Below are 22,464 nucleotides of genomic sequence, written 5' to 3' on the forward strand. Positions count from 1 at the left end.
ATATTGCACCTTCTTCTATGTGGATGCTCTCCTGACTCTACTTGGACCTTGCTACCTTGAGATAGATCTCCTCACCCTTATCAGACACTCAATACCAGACTGCCCCCACTTCTGTATGATGTTTTACTTACTCTGCTTGGGCTTTGACTCTTCACACTGAGCAATCCCTATACCTGGCTTACTCTGCCTACCAGATGGCTTTGTCACTGACTAGTTTAGGAAAGGGAGGGAAAGAAATAGAAGGAAAGGGGAGGGTAAGATATAGAGGAGGAAACTTAGATTTTATCTTGTGGACAAAATAGAAATTTTGGACATTTTTAAACAGATGGGTGATATGATCCAAAGTGCATTTTGGAAATATCAGCAGGACTGTTTTCTAACAATTCACTGTTAATAAATTTCTTCTTATGCACAATGTATGTAATGACTGAGCAGAGTAACTGACAGAAATAGATAAAGATTATCATAGAACAAGTAACTAAAACTGTGGTCCCTAGGCCACAAACTTTCTAATAATGCTTTCATAGGAAAGAAGTAGGAAATATAAGATTTTTATTTGCTTGTCTCTGCTTCTTTTGGTTTGCTTATTTTGTTAAAAGATATACACATCGGTCAAGTTCAAAATAAAAAGAAAAGACACCTTTGAACTTGTTCCCTACATACCACATACCACGTTTCTGGTTGTTTTCTTCTATATCTATCTACAAGTAAGGCAAAATTAATTAAAGAAATGCAATCAATCTCTCAGTAGTAAGTTTACTGCCTCATAGTTTAGTACCTACCATAGTACCTAGTGTATTTATATATACTATATATGTACTATACACACACACACACATATAGCAGGCATTCAATGTATTTCTTGAATGAATGAGACAAGATGGTAATAAGACTGTAGCTCAGTGTTCTTTAAAGTTCCTCAAATGGGATGGACATCAGAAATGCCATAAAGATACATAGCAGGACAGACTCAAGTCATATACTTCAGAAGATATAGTGGGATACAGGAATCTAGTGATCATAACATTGAAAGTTAGAATCACTTTTAACTCTTTTGGCTGTTTCTAACAGTGGAGATAGTATACTTCATCTCTATTAATACACAGACCATTCTTGATTTATCTGAGACATCTATTCAATTCCTGAGAAGACAGATGAGAGATTTAACTGATGTATGATCCTAACACCTTCCCTCACCCATTCTTAGATAACCATGTAGCTGTTTTAGAGAAATCCATGAAGAATATTTATGTAATTTAGTCTGCAAATAGTGTACACTATGGAGCCTAGTCTTCTAGTTTGATTTCTTTTCATTTATTGTTTTACTTTTTGGTTTTCATGGTGTTACTTCTTGCATTTCCTTTTTTTTAAAATTTTATTTATTTGAGGGAGAGCAAAAGCGAGAGAGATCACAGAGGGAGAGGGAGTAGACTCACCCCTGAGCAGGGAGCCCAATGTGGGGCTCCATCCCAGAACCCTGATATCATGACCTGAGCTGAAGACAGATGCTTAACCAACTGCGCCACCCAGGCACGCCACATTTCCCTTTTCTTACACTATTTATCTCTGATGTATGTTTTTTTCAAACACTGTCATATCAAAAATTCTATCAAATGACATTTTCCCCCCAAATTTCTTCCAGTTTTCCTGCTGCAGTCAAGACTACCTGCTTTCCAGGTTTGTTGTCTAGCAGTTCTCCTAGAGCCTCATTTCACTGTTTTCTGGGGCAGGATCTATTTCTCTTGGGTCTTATGTCTTTCTCTTGATTTCCAGTGTCACTAAAGGTACCTGCTAATGTTAGGTATAGGAGAAATAAAATTTCTGAGATCTTACATGTATGAAAATTTCTAAAGGATAATCTTTACATAAACTCTAAAGTAATTACTAGGCCACTCCATTCAAATGTGTGTAATAAAATAATTGCTTTCCCTAGCTCCTTTCCCTTAATCAGTTTGAATTATGGGCAATATACTAGAGAAATAACTACTTTTAAAGTCCACAGAAATGATTTGGAATCTTTTTTATTAACAAACTTGGGAAGCAAACTTTAATTAATATCAAAGCTTTTTACTATATACTAGAATTCATTCTCTCTAGAAATGGTTTGTATACTAAGTGTAAATTTATATGTGTGCATATACCTACAGTACAAATCCTTAGGTTAAAACTAATTTTTAATTAAAATATTTGCCTCTTGGGTGCCTGGGTGGCTCAGTCAGTTAAGCAACTGTCTTTGGCTTAGGTCATGATCCTGGGGTCCTGAGATGGAGGCCTGCATCCCCGGTTCCCTGCTCGGCAGGGAATCTGCTTCTCCCTCTCCCTCCGCATCTCCCTCCCCTCCCTGGCTTGTGCTCTCTCTCAGTCACTCACTCCCTCTCAAATAAATAAATAAAATCTTAAAAAAAAAATAAAACATTTGCCTCTGACTCATCCTCTTTTTCCCATTGGTTCCCTTCCCCCCCAATACCACCGCCAAGAGAGTAAGTATAAGAAAAATTCTGGAGCTTTTAAAGTACTGATCAGAGGTAAGAAAGTCAAGGAACTTTGAAAAGCAGAATTTAGAAGGACTAATCCTGGGAACATCTGTATATGTGGTGATTCCCAAGGCACTTTCTTAAAGTCATGACAGTCTACAGATTAAAAACTCATTTGGGTTAATACTGCTTTCAAAAACGTGAACATTTCTGGGACGCCTGAGTGACTCAGTCGGTTAAGCGTCTGAGTCGTGATTTCAGTTCAGGTTATGATCCTCATGGGTCATGGGATCCAGCCCTGCACTCAGCGGGAGTCTACTTAAGATTCTCTCTCCCTGGGGCACCTGGGTGGCTCAGTCGTTAAGCGTGTGCCTTCTGCTCAGGTCATGGTCCCAGGGTCCTGGGATAGAGCCCTACATTGGGCTCCCTGCTCCGCGGGAAGCCTGCTTCTCCCTCTCCCACTCCCCCTGCTTGTGTTCCCTCTCTCGCTGTGTCTCTCTCTGTCAAATAAATAAATAAAATCTTAAAAAAAAAGTCTCTCTCCCTTTTCCCTTTGCCCCTCCCCCACTCGCTGTCTCTCTTAAAAAAAAAAAGTGAACTTTTCTTAGTTTGGTAAAGTGGTGTCAGATTGCCACACTTCAAAATTAATTATCTGTCGGGTTTGGCCAGCAAACCCTGAGACAACGAATGAAAAGATTACTCCAGACACCTTAGTAGGAGAAAGGAGAGACCTGGGGACCAGACGCTCTAATGGCGAAAGGCCTCGAGCCAAGCTTTGTCTCCACTTTTATTGGGGTCGTAGCAATACACCAAGCACAAGCGCAAAACAAGGAGGCAAGGAGTTCATGAAGTACGTGACCACCACAGGTGCCTGTTTTTCTTCAAAATTTAAACATTTACTCCCTAGATGAGAACCTTGAGCCGCAGTAAGAATCTGGCTGCTTTCAGCCAAGAAACTTCAAAGGAGGCCCAGCGTTCCGGGCACTCCTTTATTTTTCAAGTTGTCTCACCCAGGGTGGCATATACAAGTCACATTTTGACTATCCAGGCACCACGAATTCCCACAATTATCTCCACCTTCACCCCCTTGATGTTTCTCTAACGTCTAGCCAGGATTATCAGCAGTGAGTCAGAGAAAGTAAAGATAATTTTAGTGAATGGTAGAATGGGCTCTGGGCAGTTCCGAGGCATCCCAAGTGTGTTATCAAGTTAATGTGGCTCTGGAATCAGTATCAAAAGGTGAAATTTGTCAGGTAAACCCATAGGAAACAGAAGAGGTTCTAAGAGGGTGAATGATAGTTGAGGCAGCTGCTTCACCACAATAAGATAACAGAGAACGGCTAGGGGTAAACAGGAGCTTAACTGGCTGTGATAAGACTGGGACATTTCCACACACTCCAGTGTTCTCCCACAGCACTTAAAATAAATCCAAACTCTTCACCAGGACCTATAAGGCTCTACAGCATCAGGCATTTGTTTATTTCTTCAGCCCCATCTCATACTACGACTTTCTTCTCAGCTCACTAAATTTCAGCCCCATTGGCATTCTAGCTATTTCTTGAACAGGCTAACCTTGTTATGGCCTTAGGCCTTTGCACTTGGTGTTCCCTCTGCTGGGAACGCCCAGCCCCAGATCACCTGCTGTCTTTTCACATAATTCATGGCCCAGCTCAGATGTCACCTCCTCAGAAAGGTCTTCCAATTTAAAATAGACACTCTCCACTTCCACCAGCCCCTCTTTCTGCATTCTCTATCTCTTCTCTGTTTATCTTCCCAGCACTTATCACTTTCTGAAATTATCTTGTTTATTTATGTCCTATTGCCTGCCTTTGCCCTGAGTCTCTAAGTACTTGAGAGCTGAGACTTTGTCTTGTTACCTTTGTGCCCCGAGTTCCTAAAACCATGCCTGGCTTGTAGTAGGTATTCAATAAATGTATGTTGAATGAACAACTAAATAAATGAGTTGCAGTGATGATGGAGTAGAAATTAAGACAGAACATCAACTTGTTGGTCTGAGAGGGTGGAAGGAATGGGAGTAAGGAAGAGCTATGATGTAGGAGACAATGTGTTCAGGATGGAATAAAAGCTCAAATTTGCCATTCTGTGACATGGAAAAGTTACTTACCCTTGCTGAATGTCACTTTCCTCAGCTGTGAAATGAAGATAACTATTGTAATATGTCCAATTTAAAGATTCAGTTAGGTGAAATAATGAATATATATATATACATAAAGAGTAAGGTGCAGAGAAGGTGCCCAATAAATAGTAGACATTATTACCATCAATACTGAGCCAAATAAATTTCTGCCTGCTTAGTGTGTTGACACTGAGGATGGGAAAGCTCAAAAACTTCCTATTCAATTTTCTTATTTTTCTAAAATATGCCTTTTTATACGATTTATTATATGTTTATAAAGGTAACAGTAACTTTAGTGTATTTTGCATATCAAATAAAATATTCATATAGACTTGGTTTTCAGATGCAGCCAAATAATAAATTGGACCATAAAGTATGAATACCGTACCTAGCGATGAAATAGTAGTATACGTGAATAGAAGAGACATCATGGTTGGTCATAAAATATGATTAACCTAGTTGAAACAAAAGGCCTTAGTACCTCACAAGTGGTGAACTCATTAGTGGGTTATAGGAGTTCCACATGAGTGAAGAAATCATGTATAATGGTTGCTCATTACATACCCTATTTATTCGTAGGGTGCCTTTTTTGAAGCTTGTTTTTTCAATTAAGTTTAAGCAAGAAGAGAGAAAAGTATAACTTAAGAATATATTTAAAAACAGTATTATTATGGGAACTTGGTCTGTATTAATCAAAAGAAACTTAACCCTTAATGATAAAGTGTGTTTGGTCTGTATTCCATGTCTGACCAAGCCATTTAACACTGCTTTCAAATCAAGACTTTTATGAAGCAGAACGTTTTGATGGGCTATTTCTTCCCTCTCTCCTTTTTATTATTACTATTACTGCTTCTGTAGCCTGATTCACTACCACTGCTGTGACTTTGGGTAGTACAATTAACCTTGCTGGGCCTCAGTTTCCACATTTGTAGGACACCAGTGTTGCCTACTGCACCTCATAACTTAAAACATGATACTACTTGTGAATGTTGGAAGCACTTTAAAATATCATATGCATGCAGTATGTTATTACAGAGCATTCAGTACAGTGGCTTTTATATAATTGGGTGGTCAATAAATATTAGCTGAATGAACAGAACCATTATGATAACTGGCCCAGCCTTGCTAGACAGAGATTGGAGGGATAGGAGTCTGACTTACCTCCTTTACATGTATTTATATCTGTAAGTGCCAGGAACATAGAACACATACAAATGCTTGCCTCATATTTCTCTCCATTAAGATAATTTGAGAATTATTTCACCAATGCTAAGGCTTTTTTGTACATAGTAGCAAATGTTTTAAATATGTCTTCATTTGAAAATTTTGTATCTTTTTAACTGGTGTTTTCTTTTTCAAGTTTTTATTTAAATTCAAGTTAACATACAGTGTAATATTAGTTTCAGGTATAGAATTTAGTGATTCAGCACTTACAACACCCAGTGCTCATCACAATAAGTAAACTGGTTTTCAGTAGGAATTAGTAATTTAGTAGATTTTTTTTATGCTTCTATCTCAATACAAGTAGTATGCTCCTTGTCTAAGACATAACTTTCAGTTTACTAGTACTAGGACACTGCTTCGTTTGTCATCTATATTATCTATGTCATCTCCATTTCTATGCATATAGATATCTATATAATATATATAATTATCATGTATCACATAATTACAATTATCATAGTTTATTTAAACAAATATTTTGCATATTCTGGTATAGTTAATACCTCTATAATTTATATTGTGTCAGGCACTTTTCTAAGTGCTTTGCTGTGAAAACCTGCAGCTTGTGAGGTGAGGTACTCTTATTATCTACATTTTGTAGATGAAGAAATTGAGACCCAACGAGATTAAGTAATAAGATCAAGGTCACACTGTTCATAAGGATTAGACCAGGGATCCACACCCACATGTCTGGCTCCAGGTTCCATGCTCTCAAACCTTACCCTACATTGACTTTATAAACACCTATATGAAATGAAGCCATTTCAAATATCAGTGTAGAGAGTTAGGCTAGCTGCCCAACCCAAAGAAGATATTTTGAACTTGGCTAGTTACTCTGAAAATTAATCTGCAGTCTTTTTGCCTTCATTAAGTAGGTATACTTTTTTTTTTCCCCTATGCAGTTATGACCTCTTCCAACATAAGGACCACTGTTGGGGTGCCTGGGTGGCTCAGTCGTTAAGTGTCTATCTTTGGCTCAGGTCATGGTCCCGGGGTCCTGGGATCGAGCCCCACATCCGGCTCCCTGCTTGGCGGGAAGCCTGCTTCTCCCTCTCCCACTCCCCCTGCTTGTGTTTCTGCTCTTGATATCTCTTTCTCTCTGTGTCATATAAATAAATCAAATCTTAAAAAAAAAAAAAGACCACTCTTAATTATTTCTATTTTTCCTGAGCCTGATGTATTGCCCATCACACACCCAAAACATTGTTGAAAAAATAAATAAAAGAATGACTGATGCAGTTAATTGGCAAATTAAAGGAAGGGTTAGGGTAACTGGATGCTTCAGATAGAAATTTTGTTCTTGAGAAACAATAAAGTATTTTGGTCTCCATTAATCAAAGGAATAGACTGTATTAATCTATTTCATTGGGTAAAAAAAAAATCACTAATTTAATTAGCTTAGTCTATCATTTGTGCCCTTCAGTCATAAACTATCAGAGATTATTCTTGTGATTATTTTAACAGGGCCCAAAAATTGAATTTGAAATTTGAGTACATAGCATTCTGATGACACCATAATGTTGTCTAACACTACAAACACAGAATTTTATTCAAATACGGATTTTCAGCAGCTATTTCAGTGTCTTAAAATATTACAATACATTTAAAAATCTAGTAATTGGGGCACCTGGATGGCTCAGTCGGTTAAGTGTCTGCCTTCGGCTCAGGTCGTGATCTCAGGGTCCTGGGATTGAGCCCTGCATCGGGCTCCCTGCTCGATGCTTCTCCCTCTCCCTCTGCTGCTGCTGCCCGTTGTGCGTGTGCTCTCTCTCTCTCTCAAATAAATAAAATCTTAAAAAAAAAGAGGAAGCATAAACAAGACTTCTTCCTTTGTCTTCTCACCAAAAATTACAACTTTACCTTTTTATAATGTATATGGGTTAAAGCAAAACTCTGTTGACTTGGACTGGCACGTTTTAGGATACACTCTTGTACTCCTTAAATACTGAGGATACAGGAAGGAAAGATGTAAATCAAATAGAATAATTCCTAGCCATAGACATTTATATTTTTAATAACTTGTCCATGGGAATTATTATCTAGCACTATAACACTTAGATCAATTTATAGAGCTTAAAAAAATAAGTTCTACAGGTCTGAGTCTAATTTAGGGCATATGAAAATTCTTGATGTTTTTAAAAAAACCTCAGATAAATAGAGAAGCTTTCTTTACTGAAATAAAACACTAAGTCTCCCATGATTTGAGTCAGGTAATGTTTTAATTTTAATAAAATTGACCTTTGAGTGGGACAAAATAAACAGATTGGCTAGTTCATAAACCCTGCTATATACAAAAATATTTCTTAATACATGCTTAGGCCTTAGAGTTCAGGAAAGCAGGCATGCCTGGCAGCTAGTGGTGTTGACAGCTGAGCAACTCCAAGTAGAACATAAAGGCAAAAAGAAAAGCTCAAAAGGAAAGCATCTAGGACTCTTATCAATGAAGAATCTCCTTCTTGGTTTTTAATTGCTAAATTCTTATCCTGTGTTGTTTTAATAGGATAGACTTTCCTCAGAAACTTACTTATTTTTAATTACATAAAATTCAGAAAAGCATTATTTTATTTGCATACTTTCTTGAAATTTTTCTTTTTTATTATTTTTTAAAATATTTTATTTATTTATTTGAGAGAGACAGAGCTAGCAAGAGAGAGCACAAGCGGGAAGAAGGGGGAGAAGCAGTCTACCCGCCAAGCTGGGAGCCTGATGTGGGACTCAGTCCCAGGAACCTGGGATCATGACCTGAGCCGAAGGCAGACACTTAACCGACTGAGCCATCCAGGCGGCTGCAATTTTTTTAAAGTAAGTAATAATACATATTCTCTATTACTATATTTAGCTATAATTTTTCCTGTTATATAATATTCCATTGGGAGAATATATCACAATTTTATCATTTTGTGGCTAGACATCTGGGTTGTGTCTAGTTTTTTTTTTTTTTTTGCTTTTATACACAATTTTTCTATAATTATAATGAAAACATAAATTGAATGAATTAAAGCAAGGGGCATCAGACTAGATGATACCACTTGCATAAAGCTCAAAAACAAGAAAAACTTTGTGATATCTTGTTTGGGGGGGTATATGCATATATAAAGAAAACTATTTTTTTTTATAATTTTTTTTAAGATTTTTTATTTATTTGCGAGAGAGAGAATGAGAGACAGAGAGCATGAAAGGGAGGAGGGTCAGAGGGAGAAGCAGACTCCCCGCCGAGCAGGGAGCCCGATGCGGGACTCGATCCTGGGACTCCAGGATCATGACCTGATCCGAAGGCAGTCGCTTAACCAATTGAGCCACCCAGGCGCCCCAAGAAAACTATTTTTTAAGTAACAAAATGTTAAGCACAAAATGCATGAAAGTGATTATTGCTGAGGATAAGATGGAGAGAAGCACACTAATTTAACAGTATTTGTAATATTCTTCTAAAAATATGTTTATGGTGAGTTCAAGAAGGTCCCTTTTTAAAATGTGCTTTATATCTTATGTAATATTTTGTATATATAAAGTGTTAAATGTTTTCAAAATTAGAAAATAATTATTACATTTGTTTTTCAAACCAACGCTGTGAGGCAGGCTGACTGGATAGAACTGCCTTTTTTTACAGATGAGGGAAATGATATGTGAGTAATTTACCTAAGGTCTAATTGATGGTAAATTTTGGAGAAGGACTAGAAACTTCTCTTCATTAATCAAACAATTAGTTAATTCAATACACATTTCCTCCACTACTCCCCTTCTCTGGGAGAGGCACTACCATCCATCTAATACCTCAGCTACAAACCTGAGAATCATTCATAATGCTTCCCTCTTTCTACTTCTACAACTAATTAGTTACCAATTCCTACTAATTTTATCTCCTTAATAGACTGAAGTCAGTTCCTTTCTCATTATTCCCGGGGGCATGACCTTATAGATTAATCTATTTTCATTTTACCCTCAGATTGAGACAACCACCTTCTTACCTTGTCACCAGTCAATTACTACAGTCTTATCTCAGTCAAATCCATCGTCAGAGGGAAAACCAGAGTGTCCGTTTTAACATGTGACTCTGGCTTCCATTCCTAATATTTTTTTAATGGCTCCCTATTCCCTCCAGGATGAATTTGATGCTTCTCATTATGGCACTACAAAACCCTCCACAGCCTGGCTCCTGCTGATGCCTCTAGATTGGTTTCTTACTATTCCACCAGCTCATGCAATACACTCTAACTATGTGCTGGTTTCTAGGACACAGACTCTTTTAAAGATACTCACAGGCCCTGAAAATAATTCCTTTTGGAAATCTACATCTTATCAGACATATTAGACCCACAATCCACAAGAAGAATAGTTTACAAAAAACTAAGATTTGAGCAGAGTTGTAGCTGACTGGTTGACATAATACCACATTTTATAAAACTGAATTAAATTCATTCATTCATTCAATACTTACTAGGTGGCTACTACAGGCTAGTTTTTATTTTAGATTCTGAAATTCTTCAGTCACCAAAATAGATAAGTTCCTACTTTTGTAGAGTCTACATTCTATGTTTTAACTATGTTTTGCTATAATTAATTCATGGTTGATTTAATTTACAAATTTCCCTTTTTTATATTTCAGAACCAAAAAAAAAAAAAACCCAATAGATTTTTTTAGGTCTCAAACATTTTTGCCATCCTTTGAAAGCTCATAGGCCTTTAGCACCATGCCTCTAGTACTATCTTCTGGTTAAGTAGCCCAGTTAAGTTACTATTATCATTCCTGTCCCCAAACTTTCACATGCTGCTCCCTCTGCCTGCCACAATTTTCTACTCCATTCCCTACTCCTTGAAACCCAGTTGAATTTATTTACCTAGCTAACTCTTATGTGTCTTGCCAAAGGAAACTCAGACTCGTCTTTTGCCAGAAATCTTTCCCTATCTAATGCACCAGCCCTACCCCCAAGTCCAGAACAAATCCAATAAAACTGTATCAGATTGATTTCTTGCTCAAAATATTCCATTGGCATTCTGGCATGTTTAGAATAAAATCCAGAGTCCTTATTACGGTTTTTACAAGATTTTATATGATTTCACCATTGCCCAACTTTCCTAGTTCATTTCCTTCTAGTCTTCTTATTCTTCCCTCTGTTCCAGTTACATTGCCCTCCTGATGTTTGACACATGCCAAATATGCTCCTGTCCCAGGACCTTTGCATTTGCTGTTATCTCAGCTTGAAATGCTCTTCTTCACATACTAGCATGACTTGCTTCCTTACTTCACTCTAAAATCTGCTTAAAACTTGCTTCTTTGAAAAGCCTTCCCTAAACACCGTATCTAAATAGGACTTTCCTTTTACTCTCTTTCTTCTTTCCAGACTTTTTAAAAAAGATATATTTATTTTTAGAGAGAGAGAATGGGAGCAGGAGGAGGGGCAAAGGGAAAGGGAGAGAATCTTAAACAGGTTCCACTACCAGCACGAGCCCAGTGCAGGGTTTGATCTCATGACCCTGAGATCATGACCTGAGCTGAAATCAAGAGTCGGATGCCTAACCGACTGAGCCAGCCAGGCGCCCCTTCTTTCCAGACTTTTTAATTTCCTTGTTGCATTTACCATTATTCTGACATTGTATTACATATTTGGTTGTTTATTGTCTGTCCCACTCAGAATAATGTAAACTCCATGAAATCTTGCCTGTATTGTTCACTGCTAAATCCCAGCACCTACGAGTATGTCCGACACATAGTAGGTGATTAACAACTGTATTTTGGATGACTGAATGGCACTAACCACAATAAGCTATAGTCTCTGTAGATATTACAATCAGGGAGACATGTGTTCCTCTATGCCCTCTTACAGCATGCTGCATTAATGAAAATCAATTTATTTGCTCCTTTTCCCCACTTTACTGTCAACAGCTGAAGGACAGAAACTGTCTTATCTTAATGCTTAGGATACGGTGGGACTAGAGTACGCTCAATTAACATTTGCCATGAGAAAATGCATTGAGTGGTCTTCACTGTGCAAGGTATTGCACTAGGTGTTCAGAATTTAAATTATTTATCAGTCTAGAATAAGCACCAATTAGCAAACACAGATGGCCTAATCACATTGACCAACCTTCCCCATAATGCTTTCCAGTACTTTCCCACTAGCTCACCCCAGTGCTTGATAACTCTTTCCTCTGTTGTTTCCCCTAAACTGAGTTCAGTATCTCTACCTTATTGCAATAGTCGTGATCCCTGTTACAATACTCTTAAATAAAGCCTTCCTTGCTAAACTTTCTCTAGTGCAATTTTCCCTTGATAGTTCCCATCATGTGTCTTTGTTCTCTCTTCAGTTTCTGTCGCCCTGTAACATAGCAGGAACCAATTTGTTCATTTCCTTTACAAAAGCTAGTATCAAACTTGAGTCATGGTATAGACCCCCTTTTTAAAGAGGGGTAGAAAATAAACTACTTGCAGACCTCCTAACCTATGGAAACATCTTTTTATTTAAAATGTATACACAAGGGACACCTGGGTGGTTCAGTTGGTTAAGTGTCTGCCTTCGGCTCAGGTCCCTGCTCCATAGGGAGCCTGCTTCTCCTTCTGCCTGCTGCTCTCTCTCTCTGACAAGTGAATAAATAAAATCTTTAAAAAAGAATGTATACACAAAAGAGATCTTTTATAACTGGTACTTTTTAAAAGATTATCATTAAAATAAAAACACAAATTTGAAAACATTATGGTGGAAATTTTGACCCTGAGGTTGTATGTCCTGTCTCCTTTCAAGTTTTCCAGAGATCCTGGGAAAACAGTTTGAGAAACTAGTTAGAGCCAAGGCCAATTCTCTTCCTGGTGAGATAGTTATTTTTATGCAAAATAGGTGGTAACAGCCCATCATTTTGAAATTTAACCTTCTATTTTGAATTTTGTTTAACTTTCTATTCTAAAGAAAGTGCTTTAAGAGCCAAAAAAATGGAAGGAGAATCACTGACCCACAAAGGAAGTTTCTATTAAAGAATCCTGACCTTTAACATGTAAAGCTATAATTTAGAATTTCCTTTATTTATTTTTTTATCTACTCTCTGGCGTACATATTTAAAGTTCTATTTTGCCCTCTAAGTGTGTGAACTTGTCCATTGATGCAAACTGTTAATCAGCCTCTCCGTTCTCCTTTTAGAAAGGATTGTCTATATCGAATGGCCTCAATGTGTAACAATTGGCAGATAACTGTCTGGGATTACTGCATACTACTTAAACAAATGATTTGCCCATATAGACCCAGGGATTGGTTTCAAGGTAGGAACATTTACTTGAATACTAGGAAAAAAACTCCTAAAAGGTTGATTTTGATTATAATGAATACATATATATATATATTTTTTTAAAGATTTTATTTATTTATTTGAGAGAGAGAGAATGAGAGAGAGCAAGCACATGAGAGGGGGGAGGGTCAGAGTGAGAAGCAGACTCCCCACCGAGCAGGGAGCCTGATGCGGGACTCGATCCAGGGACTCCAGGATCATGACCTGAGCCGAAGGCAGTCGCTTAACCAACTGAGCCACCCAGGCGCCCTGATTATAATGAATATTTTAAAAGCTGCTTTTTCAAAGAAAATTTCCATCTGCATCTTAATTAGTATTAACTTTTATCAATACTACACAGTGGCTTTTTTTTTTTTTTGGCTCATCTGTGTATAACATGCAAGTAATATATCTGAAAATTTACTAGGATGAATTATATAACATATCATAGAAAATCATAAAACAAATGGTCAAATTCCTAATAGAACTTTTCTCCCTTAGATTCATGTTCATTCCTTTATAAAATCAATCTCAGACAGGTCCTAAACAAAACAATAGAGGTAGCTGTTTAATACTTTCCAGCTAGTATTAATAATTTATAATTTAAAAGAACTCAAGTATAGGGCGCCTGGGTGGCTCAGCCGTTAAGCGTCTGCTTTCGGCTCAGGTCATGATCCCAGGGTCCTGGGATCGAGTCCCACATCCGGCTCCCTGCTCGGCAGGAAGCCTGCTTCTCGCTCTCCCACTCCCCCTGCTTGTGTCCCTGCTCTCGCTATCTCTCTCTCTCTGTCAAATAAATAAATAAAATCTTTAAAAAAAAAATAACTCAAGTATAATGCACACACTATTTACAGAAATCTGGACGTATGGGGGCTGGGGGAAGGGGAACTTGCCGAAGTGTACCCAGCACCTAGGACGGTTTGTCAGAGAAGTAGCAGAAGCTGTGAGAGGCATGCAAGGGGGGTAGGAAGAGAACGTGACCACAGGAAAGCAAAAGCAACTAAAATATATATTCTGTTCAGGGTTGTGAAAGCCAAGAATGCACAGCTGAAGGGATTCCTGAGATACCAACTCCTGAAAGATTTGTGGATTTCAGGTTGTTGATATTAAATCTAAGTACGCTGGAATGAAATAGTTGGTGGATTTTTTTTCCCCTTTATGCAGTTTTTTTTTTTTTGCATGTTCCTGATCCATGCATGTAGGATGTGATCCATAAATGCGGATTAACTAAAACACAAGAATCTTCCGTCCCTAATTCTATTGAAAAGTACACATGTGTTAGCTTTTATACTCTGAAGAGAAAGGTAAAATCAGTGTCCTTTAAGGCAGCAGTGGCTTTAATGAGGGTGAGTCATAGCACTCAGGGAGGCAAACCTATTTATTTTTATTACACAACATGTTTAACTGGGACCATTGTAAAAAGGCCGAATGACAGACAGGGGCCAAGATCAGATGCATCCTCAGTAGACAGCTGGCAAGCCCTGCCAGAACAAGGATTTAGAGGAGTGTAGCTGGTGAGAAATACCCAACAAGTGCGGGAAGGGGGAGTGGAGAAAAACTCCCTGAAGAAAGTAAAAAAAACAGGTTAATTCCCCTCAGGACTAAGATGTGTGACATAGCTTTTGCATTAAATCAGAAATTTCAGAGTAAGAGGAACTAGGAAAGAACCTAAACCATGGGGAATAATGTTGCTATTGTCTTTGGGAGGACTCCAATAAAAAGTTACTGAGTCTTTTCCAAACCAGCTAGCTTAATGGTGTGCTATTTCTCAAAAGGAACTTGCTTCTAGGAAAAAGGAATTAGGTTTGTTTTCCCATTTCACATTCAATTACACTAGTGAATTTGATAACTAATCAGCTAAGGTGCATATGGTGAAAAGAAACTTCCTTGTACTGTGGCAAAAAAATGTATTCCAACACTTACCAGGTGACCTAATATTGGACACATGACATCATGGAAGCAAATTCATTGTGGACCATTCCCAAAAGTTATGATGCTGTTTCTAGCTTCTTCTAAAAATGACTGTTCTGTCTATAGTTAGCCTTTCCAAGGATGCCACTCGCCTCCCTTTAAACTAAGCAATAGTTTAGTGTGTAAGTTTGCATTTGGGCTTGAGGATCTTCCCTTGAACACATTTTACTTTATTTTCCAGAAGCAATATAAAAAAAATTGCCCAAGCCTAAAACAAGTGAACAGAAATAAATGGTGTACTTCTGAGATGCAGGAATTCCAAAAGAGTCAAGGGCTTCCTGCACTAAAGAAACACAGAAAAGAATCAAGGGCACCTTCTTGATCCGAACTATAGAAGCTTCAGGGGAAGTTGGAGTTGCACTAGCTGAACACCCTGGGAGAGAGACAAGATGCTGTGTGGAGATCCTCAGGGATGGAGGGAAAAGAAGTGATGCCTCTGTATTGTCAGGAACTAACACATTGCCTGGAACTCAATAAATTTTTGTTGAAATAATAAGGATGACTTTTGATATGGCAGTTATGAATAATTCTGCACAGCACAAAAAGTTGCTACAGATAATTAAAGTTAACTATAAAATCATACAGAAGTTTTCCAGTAAGTTGAAACTTGTGCAGTTGTAATGTCTCAATACATTACATTTTGGAAGAAGATGGGGGAAATAAAACGATGAAAATGATATAAAGTGATTTTTTAAAAAATTAAAGCATAAAAGATGAGAAGTTTACTATATGTTATGTGATGACTTTCTAATTCTGAACTACTTAAAGATAATTGTTTCTTTGATGACATACGTTTTTCCATATATACATATATTTGATGCATATCCTCTTACATATATTTTTCCTAACAGTGACCAAAATAAGTCTTTATAAATTAAAATATCTAAATAAAAAATATAATTCATTCCTAACAAACTGATGCTCTGAAATATGAATGCTGTAGGTCAATGACTATATCAAAACCCTAAGATTTTAAAAATATACATCTATTTAATACATAAAGCAATACATTTATAGCAGAGTGTTGATGTAAATGTGGGGAAAGATTTCCTTAAAAGAAATAATTTCACAGTCACTCTGTGTATATAAAGATGATTCTCAGGGCAGTCCCCCAATTAACAGGGAGAGAAAAAGAGAGAGAATTTAATTAATGTGCATTAAGAACTTTTTAATTTCCTAGGACGACTGCTGAGAGAAGGGTTGGTGGGGCCCAGAATAAGGTAAACAGAGAGTAAGGAAGGAGAAGCGTGCAGAATACAGGAAGAGAGGACCTAGGGAGAGTGTATCAATAATAGGAAATGGCTTGCGGACGTGAAACACAAGGGATTTCATCTTGAACTAGAAGTTGTCTGTTATGCAATCCTGAAAAAATAAACCTTGTCTTTGTCTTCAGACTTTCAGAGTTTGGTAGAGAAATTGTCATTTTTTATCACAATTAAAAAAATTTGATATTTACTATAGTCAAGTGAGCTTCAGAAGGACAACTATATTTATTTTTAACACATATTGCCTTGACACTCTGAAAAAAATTTTTATTGTGGAAAATTTCAGTAACATAAAAAGGTAGCGATAAATATAATTATCATCTAACTTAAGTAACGATCAACTCATAGTTGATTTTGGTTTATAAACTCCACTGCATCCTCCACTGCTTGCTTGCCCTGGACTATTTTGAAGCAAATGCCAAACATTGTATCATTTTATTCATAAATATTTCAGTATATTTCTTTACAATATAAGATACAAAATAATAGAAAATCCTCATGATACCATTATCACACATAAATTTTACCAATAATTTATTTTCATAATCATCTAGCCAGTGTTCAAATTTTCCTAATTGTCTCAAAAATATTTTTAACTTTCAGGTTCAGATCCAGATAAGTTCCAAATTCTGCAACTGATTCATAGATGTCTTAAATTTCTTTTACTACAAAGCTTTCCTTTCCATTTCTTTTTTTTTCCTGTAAATTTACATGTTTATAAAAATGGACTGTATGTCCATTAGAATCTAGATTTTTGCATCACTAGTAAATAATAACAAAATTTTGAATTTTACCAGTCTATTAGATGAGAAAGTATATCTCAGTGAATTTTAGATTATGTGTGATATTGAGCATCTTTTCACATATTTGAGAGCCACATGCCTTGTGATCTTTTTTTACGATCTCATTATTCATATCTCTTGTCCATTATTCCAGTGTGTTGTTGATTATTTTCTTCTCTATTTTAGAAGCCCTTTATATATTAAGGATATTAATTCTTTGTGACATAAATTAAAAATCATTTTTGTCCCAGTTTCTCACTTGTCTTTTTATTTTGCTGTCATGGGTGTGTGTGTGTGTGTGTGTGTGTGTGTGTCTGTTTACGTGTGTCTTGATATACCAAATAAAAATTATTTTTATGTAGTCCACCATGTTGAAACCTACATAGTATAAAGAGCCTGGCTCAAATCTCTCTTCTCCTAGAGCCAAGTTATTATTATCTCTGAGTTTTTCTTCCTTTCTTTTTTTAATCTCAGCTTCATTGAAGTATAATGAACAAATAAAATTGTAAGATATTTAAGGTGTGCGTCATGGTGATCTGATGTATGTATACACTGTAAAAGGATTCTCCCCCACTATCTAGTTAATTAACACATCCATCATCTCACATATTTATCTCTTTTTGTATATGTCTGAGAACAATTAAGTTCTATTCTCATAGCAAATTTCATTATACAATAGAGTGTTATCAGCTATATATGTTTATTCATGGAATGAATTGATCCATTGACCCTATCTACCTTGTAGAATTTTTGTGAGTATGAAATAAGCCTACCTGCGTAAAACGCCATCACTTGCTGGAATATTATAGCTATTGGACAGCTAAAATAGTTGTTCAATAAATACTAGTTCTCTCTTCCCAACACCTTTTTCTGTACTCTATGTACACAGCCTAATGATACAGAATAAATCATGTATTTGCCTTGAGATTCTAGGGAAAAATAGCTTTTTCTCGGGTAAGGTTAGTGTATGTCAAATACTGTCCTAGGAACCGGAGCTGCATCTCTTAACCTTTTCCAGATTATAAAAAATCTCCTTGGGTTGCCAAAATGAACCGGGATATTCACTGGCTCTTACGAAGCATGACTTACCACGTTAATTTAAGAGCTCAAATGTTTTAGAGGATATTTGTCAGTTGGATTAGAAACATCTCTACTAACCAGCAGAACTTATCATAGCATTACCTGGCTCTATAATTAGAGATTACTGGGAGTAATGGAGGGAAATTAATAAGGTAATGATAAAAATATTGATGAAGGTTGCTCTTCTGATGGATGCGAAAACTGACGTACCTTTCAAGGCAGCAAGAAGCTCTCGCTGATTCTGTATGACATTGTCTGCTTGTAAGGAGACATAATATAAATGTCCACCATCCACTGTGTGCTCAAAAACCATTTATGAGTTAAGAAAATTGGATCCAGGTTGATCTGAAGATTTCTCGGAAAATATCTATAAAGAAAAAACTTTTTGATAAAACAAGAAGGGAGACATATACATTTAACTTCAGAAAATATTTATTTAGAGATAGTTTTTTAACACATATTTAAGAACGATGGAGTTAATTACATATGAATCCCTTCTCATTAAATTAGATTTTGAAGGACCTTTACTTGAAATCCTCTTGTTAACAGTTAGACAGTAGTCTTCATTTTAGCCATTTCATTGATCACCATGGAATTAACCCCTCAAATTAGTCTGGTCAGTGTGGATTTACACTATAAACTACAAAAGTTGGTCTACAGACATGACAGACATGGCAAAAGAAATTAACACCTCAAAACACTACCAATTTAGTGACCTACTTTTAAGGAAGATTAACCTATAGTGAGAATGTGAAACTAAATTAAATTCCAGTTAAATACAAATATTTTTCTTCACATACTGAGTCATCTGATTCAGACCCTGCAGGGTACAGTGTTACCTTGCTTGGTGAACTGCATAATTATTTATAGAGTTTCTCACTATTAAGCTTACCCCTTATCTAACTTTACACAGGCAGTCTAGTTAGTGACTCTTATAGAGATATCCTGCTGCATAATATGGTCCCACATGGTAGGTCAGGGCCCAGATGCCCCTTTTTCCATTCTTTGTTGATGGTTTGAAAATATCAGGACAATGACTGCATGCCACATTGGTTTTATAATTCCTAATCTAATGTCTCTACTGGGGGCTCTAATTCCATATAATGTGTATAAAACACAGAGATAAATGTTACTTATTATTGAGAATGGAGGTTCAAGGACCTATTGTGAAGCTTTGTACTTATTGATGGAATTTTAAAACTAGGTTATAAAAAAGTCATTTCTTGATGAAGCATTAATGATAAATAACAAGCCTTCAGGAGACTAAAATACTTAACACTCAAAGACATTTCCATTTGAAGCATTTTAAGAATATGAACTAATGGAATGCAAATTGTATTTCTCATAGGGTACAATATTAGTTCTATGATGAAACTGATTTAGTGTTAATTGAGTGAAATCTTTTAAGTTCTTAAAAGTAACAATGTGTGTGTTTTAAAGAGAATGATTTTTTGACTTAGATAATGCATATGGTTGACATTAGGACAATTAGACATGTTTCTCTTGCTTAAGAATAGAGGAAGAGAAAAACTTCATGGAAACATAATGGTGAGAACACTTTCTTACTGCTCAAAGTAGAAATGAATAGGAAAAGAGAAGAAAGTGATAATGGTGTCATCTAAGGGAAAACCTCCTGGAGCCAGACAGAACCAGATAAAGTCCAGATTAAGTTGTCCATTTTCTCTAAACATCCAACATTATCCTAAAGATAGCCTTAAGAAAATTCTTTAGGATAACTAGGATGCATAAAAGTTTGAGGGACTGATGCCAAGCTGTCAATGCATTAATTTGCAATTAGAATGGGAACTATCATATGGTACTAGAATATTCTGTTCTAGTATTGTATTCTCTCTCTATAGTCAAGCTCTGTAGGTAAAACTAAATCATAATCAGGAAGATGCTATTTCAGAGTAGAATCTGAACAAAAGGAGTTAAATGAATTAAATATGGAATTGCCTCATTCTAAGGTGGCTTAACACACCTCTCTCAAAAAGTAAGGGGTTTGCCAATGGCACCAGAAATCAGTAGTCTATCAGCTATCATCACCTCCATCCATTTCCACTGGAGGAACAGCCTTGCCGTTTGGATTGGAAATACCCGATGGCTGAGAGATGAGTCTTTCTCTACCATACAGAGTGTTTGAATGGGTACTGTTAACAGCAGCCTATATGACTTTTATTTTTATTTTTATACTGATCAGTTGCCTTTTGGATGGACATAGTTCTTTTGAATGTGTGTGTGTGTGTGCAATGCATGTGTGTGTATAACTGGACTGGAGTTAAGCCTGATTGTATGGCCTATCAGTCATCCTGTTTCTTTCCAGCAACTGCTTGTCTCTTTACTAATTCATTACTTGTTGCTTTTACAATTTACTTCTCCATGGACAAGTTCGCTTAACTTATTTCCAAAATCTTTGAGGGATATCTCTGTGTAGCCTTATACTTATTAATTAAATGTTATTATATACTTTCTCTTACCAAAAAAAAAAAAAGGATAAATCACATGGCATAACAAAATTCTGACAGTTGATCAAACTGTTCTACCTCTTCAACAAATGAAGTCCTTTTAGTAGTGTTAAACAAATTTCCATTGATGGTGCAATGATTTAGTATAATGAATAATTTGAATTACCTGTGGTAATAACTATCTGTGGAAAGATATATAGCAACTGAGCACCACCCAGATAAATCCTATATAATCATCATATGACCTGACATATGACATCAGGGAAAGAATTTGAGATTTGTTCCCAAGCTTAGGCTCCATATTATTATCTCCACTTAGTCCTTTGTCCTGGTTTGTTTTGAATACTATGATGTAAGCTTTATAACATTATTAGAAAAACAAAAAATGCTATGTTCTTATTTCATATAAAAGAAAAGTGGAGTTTTAACCAGTAAAAACAAGCTATCCCATCTAATTTTTTCACAAACTGTGCTCCTGGGATGTTTGAAAGCATCAATGGATGATGCTGAATAATACTGCATGAGTGAGGGCTTGGGTGTAGTACTTTGAATAACCTCATGATGTTTGCTTTAAGAAGAGTAACTCTGCTTTCTGAATTCTATTAAAAAATCAATTTGGTTGCTAAAATCAGGACTGTAATTTAAAAAATTTTTCAAGACATTAGTCAATCCCTTTGCGAGTAACTGATTCTTTATGGGCAATATCAGCACTTTAGAAGTTACCTTATTGAAACCACAATGATGGCTGGTAACAGAGTGCTTTCTTGCATCACCTCTAGTGTAGTAGACAGAATCCTGGACTAGGAGTATAGTAGACAGAATCCTGGACTAGGAGTTAACAGATCTAGATTTTAATCCTGACTAATCCTATGATTTCAAATTATTTAATTCTTGTCTATTGGTCTCTGTCATGGGTTGAACTGTATCCCCTCAAAATTCATATGTTGAAGTCCTAAGCCCTAGTACCTCAGAATATGACCTTATTGGAGATAGAGTCTTTACAGAGGTAATCAAGTTAAAAATGAGGTTATTAGGTGGACCCTAATCCAATATGATGGATGATCTTCTAAGAAGGGAAAATTTGAATACAGACGTACAGGGAGAACTATGTGAACATAAAAACAGGACAGAAGCCTGGATCAGATCTTTCCCTCATTGCCCTCAAAAGGAATTTGCCCTGACAACAACTTGATTTCAGACTTCTAGTCTTCAGAACTTTGGGACAGTAAGTTTCTGTTGTTTAAGCCACTCTGATTGTGGTACTCTGTTACAGCAGCTCTAGCAAACTAATATAGCTTCTTTAATGCCAAAAGGTGATAATGAAATCATTCTATAACAGCCCTCCAGACCTTTATCTCTCTGTGTCTCCTATCTCTGTGCTGTTGCAATCATATTTCTGAAATGCGGATCTGGTCTTGTCAATGTCTTGCTTAAAGCCGTTCACTGAAACACCTACAGAGTTATGTAAGATTCACACCCCTACATACGGCAGACAGGGCCTTTCATGGTCTGATCCAAAGCCACCTTTTTATTGCTTCTTGACCCCTAAATGCCATTGTCATCCATTTTCTCCCTGGAGAGTCCTGCCCTTTCCTTTAATTGGGGAGATGGTGACCAGTACAAAGGAATTGTGGGAACAGGAGCTTGGACAGCTAAAAGGGACAGGAGATGGAAAGTAGGAGGAAGAAAGAAAAAAATAGTAAAGTCACATTGTCTCTGTGTAAAACTTCGTTGATTAAACAAAATGAATTTAAAGGTATGTATATTCAGATTTTTTCTGTTGTCTGGTGTTGCCAAAAATTCTTCAAACTACTA

At 36.6% G+C, this 22,464-nt stretch overlaps 2 long non-coding RNA genes across 2 annotated transcripts in view; one reads left to right on the forward strand and one right to left on the reverse strand.

Annotated features, from left to right (window-relative positions):
* Positions 1-17,354, forward strand: part of LOC145716505 (uncharacterized) — a 32,980-nt gene extending 15,626 nt beyond the window's left edge. Inside the window, exons 2-3 of the long non-coding RNA XR_014139188.1 lie at positions 8,466-8,637; positions 15,239-17,354. This is a non-coding gene — a long non-coding RNA (uncharacterized LOC145716505). The remainder of the gene's footprint in view (positions 1-8,465; positions 8,638-15,238) is intronic.
* Positions 7,468-22,464, reverse strand: part of LOC145716504 (uncharacterized) — a 38,847-nt gene continuing 23,850 nt past the window's right edge. The window contains exons 4-5 of the long non-coding RNA XR_014139186.1: positions 18,395-18,551; positions 7,468-7,626 (exon numbers count right to left, since the gene is read on the reverse strand). This is a non-coding gene — a long non-coding RNA (uncharacterized LOC145716504). The remainder of the gene's footprint in view (positions 7,627-18,394; positions 18,552-22,464) is intronic.

The sequence above is a fragment of the Leptonychotes weddellii genome, chromosome 12 (assembly GCF_054177405.1).
Source record: "Leptonychotes weddellii isolate Sample4059 chromosome 12, ASM5417740v2, whole genome shotgun sequence".
Taxonomy (NCBI): Eukaryota; Metazoa; Chordata; class Mammalia; order Carnivora; family Phocidae; genus Leptonychotes; species Leptonychotes weddellii.